General features: G+C 44.8%; 1 protein-coding gene across 1 annotated transcript in view; it reads left to right on the top strand.

Annotated features, from left to right (window-relative positions):
- Positions 1-12,023, top strand: part of syngr1a (synaptogyrin 1a) — a 153,405-nt gene that overhangs the window by 77,283 nt on the left and 64,099 nt on the right. The window lies entirely within an intron of this gene.

The following is a 12,023-nucleotide window of genomic DNA, read 5'->3' as shown; positions in this document are numbered from 1 at the left end:
CGGTCACTACCCACAGCTCGTGGCCATAGGTGAGGGTAGGGACGTAGATCGACCGGTAAATTGAGAGCTTCGCTTTTACACTCAGCTCCCTCTTCACCACGACGGACCGGTGCAGCGTCCGCATTACTGCAGCTGCAGCCCCAATCCGTCTGTCGATCTCCGGCTCCCTTCTCCCATCACTCGCGAACAAGACCCCGAGATACTTGAACTCCTCCACTTGGGGCAGTGTTGGGTAAGTTACTTTAAATTAGTAACTTAGTTACATTACTAGTTACTTCCAAGTAACTCAGTTACTTCAAGTTACTCGTTACTTTCAAAGTAACTAGTTACTAGGGAAAGTAACTTTGGTTTTACTCAGAATTCTCTTGTTAATGTGTTGCTTCCATAACTTTGCCAGTCTTCTAGCTTGCTTACTTGCCGCAGTGCACTGTGCCACCTACCAATAGAAAGGAAAAGATAATGTGCATATTTCCACGAGAGAAATCCCACGCCTGGACCGTCGTTGACTGCTACCATGATTCTAGCCTACGTCACAGTGTCATGTGCGCCTTTTACATCCAACACAAAAACTGCAGTCGTGGTGCTTCGATTGTACTCAGAACTCTGAAATTCTGCCTTCTGAATAGGAAGATGTAGGTAACACCAGACTGCAGATGAGCTGCATACAGGGCTGGACTGGGACAAATAAATCGGCCCGGGCATTTTGACTAGAGACCGGCCCACCATTATAGGAAAAATCATAAAGCCTTTGAATGAAAACAAACACTGTTGTGACAGTGATGTTCACTGTTCTGATGGTATATATGCATCAATCTATCAATCGTTTGTTGTAAAACTCAGATAATTATTTTTTAAAAGCGAGACATTTTAAATGAGAATAAGAAAGAAAAGTATTTCTTTGTGCCCCCCTCTCCCTGTTAATGCCCTACATGCCCCCCTGGCAACACTTTGCTAGACCCGCCCCTGCACAGTTACCAGCTGTCAGCTACCTAAAAAGGATCCTGGTGTTATTTGTCTCTCAGAAACAGTTCATAACTTCAACTCATTCATGTCACCTAAAAGGTAAACCTGTTTCTCCATCACAGCTCTGATGATTCAGTAAGGACATCTCCTGGTTTCATCTTCATGTTTCCCTCTCACCACATATCCAAACCGACATCATGACCAGCAGCTTTACAGCTGTGGCTCCAGCAAACATCAGCTGATACTAGAAATTATTATTAAATACATTCTAACAACAGCTGATCAAGCTTAAACGTGCTGCTGTTGTTTAGCGTGACATCCGCTGGTTTCCTCTTTCTGGCACAAAGTGGACGATAAACAAACGAGAGAAAAGCCGATCAGCTGATCATTGATCAGTTTCATGACTGAAGTAGCAACAGGAGAGGGAGGGGGAGAGGATGAGAGAAGAAGAGGCAGCTGTGCAGCAAAGACAGAATAACTCCAGCTTTGTGTCTTTTCCATTGTAGCTGAAGTCCGGGACAAACTGTTCCTTTTCACCTCAATACGAAACGCGTAATATTTTCTCTGAATACGAGACGATTCCGTTTTTTACGGGATGGTTGGCAACTCTAATAATTAACCTTATGAACAAAATAAAGTTCAACATCAGTAACATAGCACCACCCAGCTGTATAGAAACCCCGTCATGCTAGCTAGCACGCAGTACGAAAAAGCACAACGAAAATAAACTCCACCTAAACTTGGTTTATATCTGACCCAGAGAGACTGCAGCTCATAACTTCTTACCTGAAGTTCAGTTCACACTTGGACCGGCGGCCGCCTCGGGTCTCTTTTCCTTCTGCGTCCCCTTTCCTTCATCCACCTGCTGCCTCCACCACTTGCTAATGTTACTGAATCTGTGGAAGCTCCGCGATGCCACCACACGAAGTAACGAATAACGAGCCTATCTAAATCCCAGTAACGACTAACGCGTTCCTGGTTTTGGCATAATAACTAGTTACCGTGCTCGTTACCACGATAATAACGTAGTTACTGTAACGCGTTACTTAATAACGCGTTAGTCCCAACACTGGTAATTAGGCGCCATTGTTCTTATTTTATGGCGCTGTTGTTCAATCGGGGGACGCTCTCTGTTGAGGAGAAAAGCATGAATTTGTTTGTAAACAGATTATCCATTGTTTAAATGTCCCGGTAGTTGAAAAGGAGGCAGAGCCCTTGAGAAATGCTAGGAGCTAACTGGGCGCTAACCGTGTCATTCAAATATATTGAATGTTGCAATGCTGGCAAAGAGAGGAAGTGACGTAAGATTTGCGCATGCGGGGTACCAATCGGGTTTCCGGTACGGATCTGGTAGCGACACCGGACCACGCTTGTTATTTGGGGAAATCGACGGCGCTGTCGGTACCCGCTCCGAATACGGATTATTATTAACAGAGTTAATTATAGAAGAAGAAGAAGAGAACATCTACACATGCACGGTACAGATCGGCTAGACCCGATGTGTACAGTCCGACTTTGCACATGCGCAGTAAGGATCGGGGAGTCCTGATCCGTAACTATCTTTTTATTTTTTATTTTTGTCTTCATTATATTGATATTTCATTATTGCAAAAATACTTATTATTCTTAACAGATACGCTGACCCTTAACTATCGTAAAATTCACACATGGTAAATGTATAGCGCTTTACTTGGTCCTAAGGACCCCAAAGCGCTTTACACATCCAGTCATCCACCCATTCACACACTGGTGATGGCAGCTACAGTGTAGCCAGAGGCCACATGCGTGGTACCGATCAGGTTTCCGGGTTTCAATCTCCGGATTGGGTAGTGACAGGCGCATTAGGAGTACACTTTGAATTGGAACAGCCGTTGTCGCATCGCAGTGAGGTAATAGGTCTCAAAATGCGTACTCCAAGCAGTGCAGTCGCTGAATTGGGACACAGCCTTAGTTTGTCAAGTCATGCGAGTACAACACACAGTGAAATGTGTCCTGAACGGCTTACTTGACTCTGCAAACATTATAAACAATAATTGCATTTAAATTTAAATAGAAACATTGTGCAAATGGATTGTTAACGTGCTTTGTGCCATATCAGCACAGCAGTGTATTAAGTAACTGAACAGAGTAATGTACAACAGGGACCGTTATTAACGCTCATAGAAGAATAAACCTGTTTCCAGCCAATAGAAAGAAACCGACTAACGCTGCACACACAGCTCTGAGGGATCATCAGGAACTCTGGTCAGCACGTTGAGATTTCATCTGTAATCTGGAGCAGGTTTGCAGCGTTAGTTACCATGGTGACATGAGAAGCTGGATTGTTTGAGGCTCCAGACTCTACAGCGTGAGTTTCAGGTGTGAACTCTGTCCTGTAGGTGGCGCTGTGGCTCCCCCACATATTAGAACAAACATCATTGACTTGAAGCAGATTTCCCATCATGTGCTTTCAAATGGAAGTGAGATAAGGAATGTTGTTTATCAAACAGTAATCAGGGTCCTGTTCATCCTCTTTATCTGCAGCAAGGACTTCCTGTCTGACTCTGACAGGAAGTCACACGGTCATCAAGAGATTGGCTCACCATCCAGTCACAGCAGAGTGTGTTCTCGCATCTGCCGTCACACAGACGGGTTTGCTGTGCTGTCAGTCACTGTCACTTGTTGGCTCCAGGCGGAGGTTAGAGGCCACTGTTAGGCACAGCGCTCATTTGGGGCGACCGTGGCTCAGGGGGTTGGGAATCGCATCTGTAACCGGAAGGTCGCCGGTTCGATCCCTGGGCTCTCTGTCCTGGTCGTTGTGTCCTTGGGCAAGACACTTTACCCTACCGCCTACTGGTGTTGGTCAGAGGAGCCGATGGCGCGATATCTCAGCCTGGCTTCTGTCAGTCTGCCCCAGGGCAGCTGTGGCTACAACTGTAGCTGCCTCCACCAGTGTGTGAATGAATAGTGGTATTGTAAAGCGCTTTGGGTGCCTTGAAAAGCGCTATATAAATCCAATCCATTATTATTATTATTATTATTATTGGTAATGCAGATCTGGTGGCGTTACCCAGAATGCACTGTGTACTTTGTTTCAGAGTGTTTTCCTTTGTGCTGGAAATGAGTTCAAAAACAGGAACAAAGCCTGTGATTGGCTCTTTGGTGAAAGAGTGTGAGACGCACGGTCGATGGCTGGCTGCTTATCTCCGCTCGGCAGTGTTGGATTTCACTTTGTGTATTATCAGCAGCTTAATGTGCTTCACTGTGCTAGAGAGCGCCGCAGCGAAACCTGAATGTGATGCAGGTGTTTCCACTTCGGGCTGACTTCCTGACTGCAGCCGTGCAAACGTGTTCAGCTTTGGAAGAATATTTCACACCCAGCAGGTTCGTCGTTCATGGAGAACTCACACTGATGCTACGACATCATGGCGGTGAGCTTGCCTCACACGCTGGACACACTGTTACCGTTACCATGAGTCAGCCTCTGTGAAAACATCTCAGGCTTGTTTTTCCGAGTCTGCGTCTTGCATATGACAAGTTCACTGAGTAATCATGATTGGTGATGGAGATGGTAGATCACTGATTGTGGTGTTTCCAGCCCGAGCAGCTGATGCACTCTCCTCCTCCTGATTGTGCTGATAGACAGAAAACAGGCTCTGAAGGTTCCCAGACAAACTCACTTTGCTTCACATTTGTAGAATAAGACGATAAGTCAGCGCCGCTGGCTGAAGGAACCCTGATGGAGTCTTCTCTGACCTCTTCTGTCTGACATAAAACTGATGGGACTGATAACAGACGCTGGTCACCGCCTGGCTTTGCTTTCATGTTGTGTATGAAAGATTGTGTTTAAGATTCAGAGATGATCCACACCGTTGATTTCACAGAAATCGTGAGCATGAGTCCGTGTTCCCGATTTGGATCCATTTAGTCTGTAATGAACTTCAAATTCAAAACAAAAAAAGCTTTTTTCTTGGAATTATTTAAAATTGTTGGTTAGAGTCAAAACTTCCTCAAAGTTCAAACAGTGAACTCTAAATACACCTGTGTTCCTGAAACATACAGCGCTGTCAGAGAACTGCTTTCACACTTTCACACACAAAGCACGAGTTCAACTCATAGAAGAGGCAGGATGTAAGCTGTTCATCGGACATGAAGCCTTACTGTAGGGGAGGGACATGGAGGGCGTCCTTGTGCACGCTGACGAGTATTTCTCATCACACAGGTGTCGCCTCAACCCTTTGATCAGTCGCTCTTTGTCAGTAACTGTTGGTGTGTCTGACTGGTTATTGTGTCCATGACACAGCATCAGATAATCTGTGTGTTTCGTGTTGATGCAGCAAGAGATAAAGTGTGTGTGTGTGTGCTCCTGTCTGTCTGGCATTTGGGGACCATGGGTGGTGAGCTTGGTCTCGTCCTCAGTTTGAATCAATTCATCTGTTTGATTCCTAGTTCACACACACACACACACACACACACACACATCTCAAACCTGGTAGCTGGTGGCTAGGTACAGACCTATGGTTAAGGTACGATAAACACATTAGCACAGGGGTGGAGGGTTAAACCTTAGTCAGGGAAAGTTCATTGAGGGTCCCTGATTCAACACAATTAAATTTTTTTCAATTTGGTTTTATTTATAAAGCGCCAAATCACAAGTAACGCATTACTTGCAACGCATTCTTGTAATCGATTACTTTTTTCAAGTAACGAGTACAGTAAGGGATTACTATTGCAAAAACGGTCATTAGATTACCGTTACTTTCCCGTAGGAACGTTGCGTTACTAAAACCGTGATATTTTTTGCGAGAATGTCTCACGACAGTGACGTAAGCGAGTGCGACGTTTGTGACAACAGCTGTGTGCAGATCAACAGTGGATCATATATCGAGTGCAGAGAGAGTATGAGCGTGCAGCGTTTAAAGCGTGGAAGTACTGACCTTACTTTGAGTTTGATTCCATAAAAAGTGACAAAAACATTAGTGTCCGCTGTGCGTGGGAAGAAAACTTCTTTTTACAGCGAAAAAAACCCCTAAACTTCCAAACAAGCACCGAATAGCTACGACGTAATGGGAAACTCACAGAGAAACTCGCGGATTCTTCCACTGACCGCTGCACACCTGCACCAGGGTAAACCTCCGCCTGCCCCACTCCTGCTTTACAGGTGAAAATAGAGCAACAGGACCGCTGAGTCTTTGACTTTATTTATTTTCTGCTGTGTTTTACTTGCATCTATTTGAAAGACTGAGTGTAAACACAAAAAATATTTTATTTTATGTGCCGGAATGTGCAGAAAATAGGTTTTAATATTAAACAAATTTCTTCCAGTCAGAGAATGTTGCATATAATTAAATTTTTGCTTAATGCATAAAGTTAAAAGATTAAAACTAATAAAACAAGTTTTAAAAAGAGACTTTTCCATTTGATTACATTTTATATGATGGATTATGCAGAAAAAGTAGAATTGGGCTGAAAGATCTATCACTTTATCAACTATTCAGGTTGTAAATCGAGGACACGAGGACATTAGACCACCGCTACACCCCGTTCAAGAACTGTTACAAGGCTCAGCCCCTGCAGGCATTTGGAAAATCGGACCATTCCGCCATCTTCCTCATGCCTGCTTACAAACAAAGGCTAAAGCAGCAACCACCAATCAGGAGGGAGGTCGCTCGCTGGACGGACCAATCGGTGGCCGCGCTGCAGGACGCACTGGATGACGCAGACTGGGACATGTTTCGGCGCAGCTCTGATGACATCAACATGTTTGCGGAAGCGGTTGTGGGATTTATCGGGAAACTAGCGGACGACACAGCAGAAAGAACTATCATCCGAACGTTTCCCAACCAGAAGCCGTGGGTGGATAAAAACATCCGCGACGCTCTGAGATCACACACCGCTGCCTACAATGAAGGGCTCGTCTCCGGTAATATGGACCTATACAAGGCTGCGTCCTACAACGTGCGCAGCGCGGTCCGAAAGGCAAAGCGGAGCTACGGGGAAAAACTAGAGTCACAGCTACGACAGTGCGACTCTAGGAGCCTGTGGAAAGGACTGCGGACTATAACGGACTATAAACGACCAGCTTCTTCAATGATGAATGCCGATGCTTCACTGGCTGATGAGCTGAACACGTTTTATGCTCGCTTCAACGCCGCAGCAATTAAAACAACAAACGGCTGCGCGCGCTCGGCAATGGCGTGTCCAGCGGGGTGGCCTGGGGGGGCACAGGCCACCCCCCAAACCAGACTGGCCACCCCAGGTGCCACCCCAAAGGCAAAACAATAAAATTCAATCAAATATCCGATTATGTTTTCACGGTGACGCTCAGATATCCGAGTGTAAGTGAATGCAGCATCGCTTCTGCGCTATGTGCATCACGTTAGCAAAGGTAGGAGAGCCAAGCCGAAAGATGGCACTGCAGGAAACAATTTTTCGGTGAAAGAAAATGAGGACAGAATAAATGTCCCGGTAAGTAATATTAAGTTTGTTGAGTTTAGTAAACTTTGGTGAAATTAGAATACCAAGGAAAAAAATAACACTTAAAGAATTATTGCAGCTGTGGAATATTTCAGACAGTATGCTACTGAGGGCAGCTAACATAAGAGTTATGAGTTATAAGATATAATCTAAGTCGTAACATTGCTGTATGGAGCTGCAGATTTGGTTGCAGGTTAACATAGCTGGACTGGCCATCGGGCATACCGGGCATCTGCCCCGTGACTTATTTTTTATTTTTTTTGTAATGGCATGAACAATGAGAGGTGGTGGATTGGCCAGATGCAGGTCGATGTGTAGAAATAACTCCGTTGTTTGGTGGTGGCTATGACGGGGCTTCCACAGAGGCAACAGGTGGATGAGGGAAGGGGAGGCAGGAGGAGAGCCCCGAAGCAGCCGCCAGTCCGAGTGTCAGGTGAACTGAACTTCAGGTAAGAAGTTATGAGCTGCAGTCTATCTGGGTCAGATATAAACCAAGTTTAGGTGGAGTTTATTTTCATGTTGCTGACTTTTTACTGTCAGTTGCAATAACTCATACTGCGTTCTAGCCAGTTTGACGGAGTTTTTATACAGCTGGGTGGGTGCTATGATGTTACTGATAGTGAACTTTATTTTATTCATAAGGTTAGTTAGTAGAGTTGCCAACGGCTCCTTAAAAAAATGGAATGGTCCCTCATTCAGAGAAAATATTACGCGTTTCGTATTGAGCTGAGAAGAGACGCAGTTTGTCCCGGACTTTAGCTAGAATGGAAAAAGAGACAAAGCTGGATTTATTCTGTCTTTATGCTGCACAGCTGCCTCTTCTTCTCTCATTCTCTCCCCTGCCTCTCCTGTTGCTACTTCAATCATGAAACTGATCAGTGATCAGCTGATCGGCTTTTCTCTCTTGTTTATTTATCGCCCACTTTGCACCAGAAAGAGGAAACCAGCGGATGTCGCGCTAAACAACAGCAGCACGTTTAAGCTTGATCAGCTGTTGTTAGAATTTATTTAATATTAATTTCTAGTATCAGCTGATGTTTGCTGGAGCCACAGCTGTAAAGCTGCTGGTCATGATGTCTGTTTAGATATGTGGTGAGAGGGAAACATGAAGATGAAACCAGGAGATGTCCTTACTGAACCATCAGAGCTGAACAGGTGATGGAGAAACAGGTTTACCTTTTAGGTGACATGAATGAGTTGAAGGGAAGTTATGAACTGTTTCTGAGAGACAAATAACACCAGGATCCTTTTCTAAGCAGCTGACAGCTGGTAACTGTGCAGGGGCGGGTCTAGCAAAGTTTTGCCAGGGGGCCAGGTAGGGCATTAACAGGGAAAGGTGGGCACAAAGAAATACTTTTCTTTCTTATTCTCATTTAAAATACCTAGCTTTTATTAAATAATTATCTAAATCTTACAACCAAAGTTTTTATCTGACGTAAAATGTATAGAAATCATACATATACCAACAAGACTGTACATCACTGTCACAACAGGGTTTGTTTTCAGTCAAAGTCTTTATGGCTTTAATACCTGGTGGGTCAGTCTGTAGTGAAAATGCCCGATTTTCTGTCCCAGTCCAGCCCTGCAGGTTAATACTGGCAGTGTCACCATGCCAGCTGACTGTATTTCATCATCAGCCAGTGTTGTTCTTTATCAATATTACCAAAGTTTACCATAAGGCAGCATAGAAAGTATTTACTTGCCTTTAGGTTGTATTCAAATGTTAGTCTTTTCATTTGTTTCTCCACTTTTTTCCTGTTTCAAAATCAAACACCAGTTTGTGAGAAGATTATCTTCTTTTTTTAACAGGCATTGGTTTTGCATTGGCTAATTTGTCAATTGTTTGTTACAAATGTTCGTATTTTAATTTTCAAAAATGTTTTTGCCCAAAACATATGTGCACTACATGTCAGTAAAAATACTATGCAAATATTGATGTCCTTGAATGCTGAGTAAACACTGACAAACCACTGATTGTATCTCTTGTACTTTATCAACGCAGTATCTAAAAACTTTGCACCGTAGTGGTTAAAATCTCATTCTAATAAGAGTTAAAAGTGCATTTGGTTATTAGGTTTATAGGATTATTGAATTATGGTTAAGGGTTGGTAGACTTTTTTTTTAAAACATTATCTGCCAATTAAATCTGCCACCCTTCTCCAAATCTGTGCCCCTACCTGGCCCCCCCAACAAAAATTTTCTAGACACGCCACTGGCGCTCGGAGTGCACCAGTGAAGAAAATGCATTCGTCATCACAGAGCATGCCGTGAGGAACACCTTCAGGAGGGTGAACACCAGGAAGGCAGCAGGACCAGATGCAATCCCTGGCCGGGTCCTTAGAGCCTGCGCTGATCAACTAGCACCGGTGTTCACGGAGATCTTCAACCTCTCCCTGGCCCAAGCTGTGGTTCCCACGTGCTTCAAACGGTCCATTATTGTCCCTGTTCCAAAGAAACAACAGCCCGCTTGCCACAATGACTACTGTCCAGTAGCACTGACTTCAATTGTGATGAAGTGTTTTGAAAGACTGATGAGAGATCACATCACTTCTTCACTTCCTGCCACCATCGACTCACTTCAGTTTGCTTACCGGACTAATCGTTCCACAGACGATGCCATATCTCACCTGCTCCACACATCCCTGAGTCACCTGGACACTGGCAGAGGGAATTATGTTAGGATGCTGTTCGTGGACTACAGTTCAGCATTCAACACAATAATTCCCTCTAAGCTTTTCACCAAGTTGACGGATCTAGGACTCAGCTCATCACTGTGTCAGTGGATCCTCAACTTCCTCACAGACAGACCCCAACAGTGAGGGTGGGAAACAAGTCTCCCCCTCCATCTCACTCAGCACTGGAGTGCCTCAGGGCTGTGTTTTAAGCCCCCTGCTGTACTCACTGTACACTTATGACTGTGTAGCCACATCCGACACCACCTCCATTGTCAAGTTTGCTGACGACACTGCTGTTGTGGACCTGATCTCCGACAACATCGAGACGGCCTACCTGGAGGAGATTAGGAACCTGGAGACCTGGTGCCAGGAGAATAACCTCCTCCTAAACATCAGCAAGACTAAGGAGCTGATCGTGGACTTCACTACAAAGCAGGCGAGGAATTACAAACCCCTCATCATCAGTGGCACGCCAGTGGAGAGAGTGGACAGTTTCCGATACCTGGGTGTCCACATCACTCAGGACCTGTCATGGTCCTGTCACATCAACACCCTGGTTAAGAAAGCCCGTCAGCGTCTCTTCTTCCTCAGAAGACTTAGAGACTTCCATCTGCCACTGAAGGTGCTCAAGAACTTCTACTCCTGCACCATCGAGAGCGTCCTGACGTCAAACATCTGCACCTGGTTTGGGAACAGCACCAAGCAGGACAGACGAGATCTGCAAAGGGTGGTGCGCTCGGCAGAACGCATCATTCAATCAGAGCTCCCTGACCTGCTGTCCATCTACACCAAGCTGTGCAAGTCCAAAGCTAGGAAGATTATGATGGACCTCTCCCATCCCAACAATGGACTCTTCTCACTGTTGAGGTCTGGGAAGCGCTTCCGCTCCCTTAAGGCCAAAACAGAGAGAATGAGGAGGAGCTTCTTCCCCCAGGCTATTCGGGGCCTGAACCAGGTGTAGGACTGGACTCTCCCAAACACGTCACTATAAGACTGGACTCTCACACACGTCACCACACATTTCCTATAATCCTATAATTCCTATAATTTATAATCCTTATCTTTATAATCTCTTCTGCTATTTGCACATTCTTTACTGTAAATTCCTAAGTTAATTTGTAAATTCTGTAGTAAATTGTAAATATTGTAAAACTTTTCTTCTGTCATTTAATGGTCGGGCATTGTACAGCTACAAGCATTTCACCCCCATGTCATACAGTGTATGGTTGTGTGTGTGTGTGTGTGTGTGTGTGTGTGTGACAAATAGAATTTGAATTTAAATCGTGTTTTTAAAAAAGTCACTAAGTAACTCTACTGGTCTGTGCTCTTCTGGCTCCAGCTTAGTATGACACTGTGGCAGCAGGGTGTGGTTGTGGCAGGGTGGTAGAGTGGGTTCAGGGGCAGTGCTAAGGAGAAGATGACATTACCATAAATACCATTCAGGGGGTCGCTCAGTCAGTGGAGGAGGGGTTGAGTGGATTCCCATTCATTTCCTATGGCAGGTACTTTTGACCAGGAACATCACAAATGTAAAGGTTGATTTAAACAATCAAAATTCAATGAAAGAGCTGACCATCACTGTTATATGTTCAAGTGCATAGTGTGGAGGATGTCATAAGGCCTCGAGGCAGATGTAAAAAACAATATTTATGAGTGTTTTAAGTTGTAAATCAGTCAGATTTGACCCAAACACGACAGGAAGCCTAGAAGACCTTCAGAGGGTATATTACATAGTCTTAGTGATCGACCTCGGAGGGTCCAGGTTTCAAACTCAGCAATGATCCTCTCTTTTGAGTCAGATGTTCTCACAGTCACCACAGTCTCGGAGGATGGGGATCATGATTTCTTCCCCCTGACCTGATGTTCTGGCTCCCCCTTGCCATAGAATTTGTTTTGTATCTAACCCACACCCACATATCCACTGGTCTC

Source organism: Aulonocara sp. 'chitande type north' Nkhata Bay, linkage group LG4 (genome assembly GCF_057382095.1).
Source record: "Aulonocara sp. 'chitande type north' Nkhata Bay isolate Kocher_YH1m ecotype deep benthic linkage group LG4, A_spYH_male_GT1.1, whole genome shotgun sequence".
Classification (NCBI taxonomy): domain Eukaryota; kingdom Metazoa; phylum Chordata; class Actinopteri; order Cichliformes; family Cichlidae; genus Aulonocara; species Aulonocara sp. 'chitande type north' Nkhata Bay.
The sequence above is the reverse complement of the archived record's forward strand: the minus strand, read 5'-3'. Positions and strand labels throughout refer to the sequence as shown.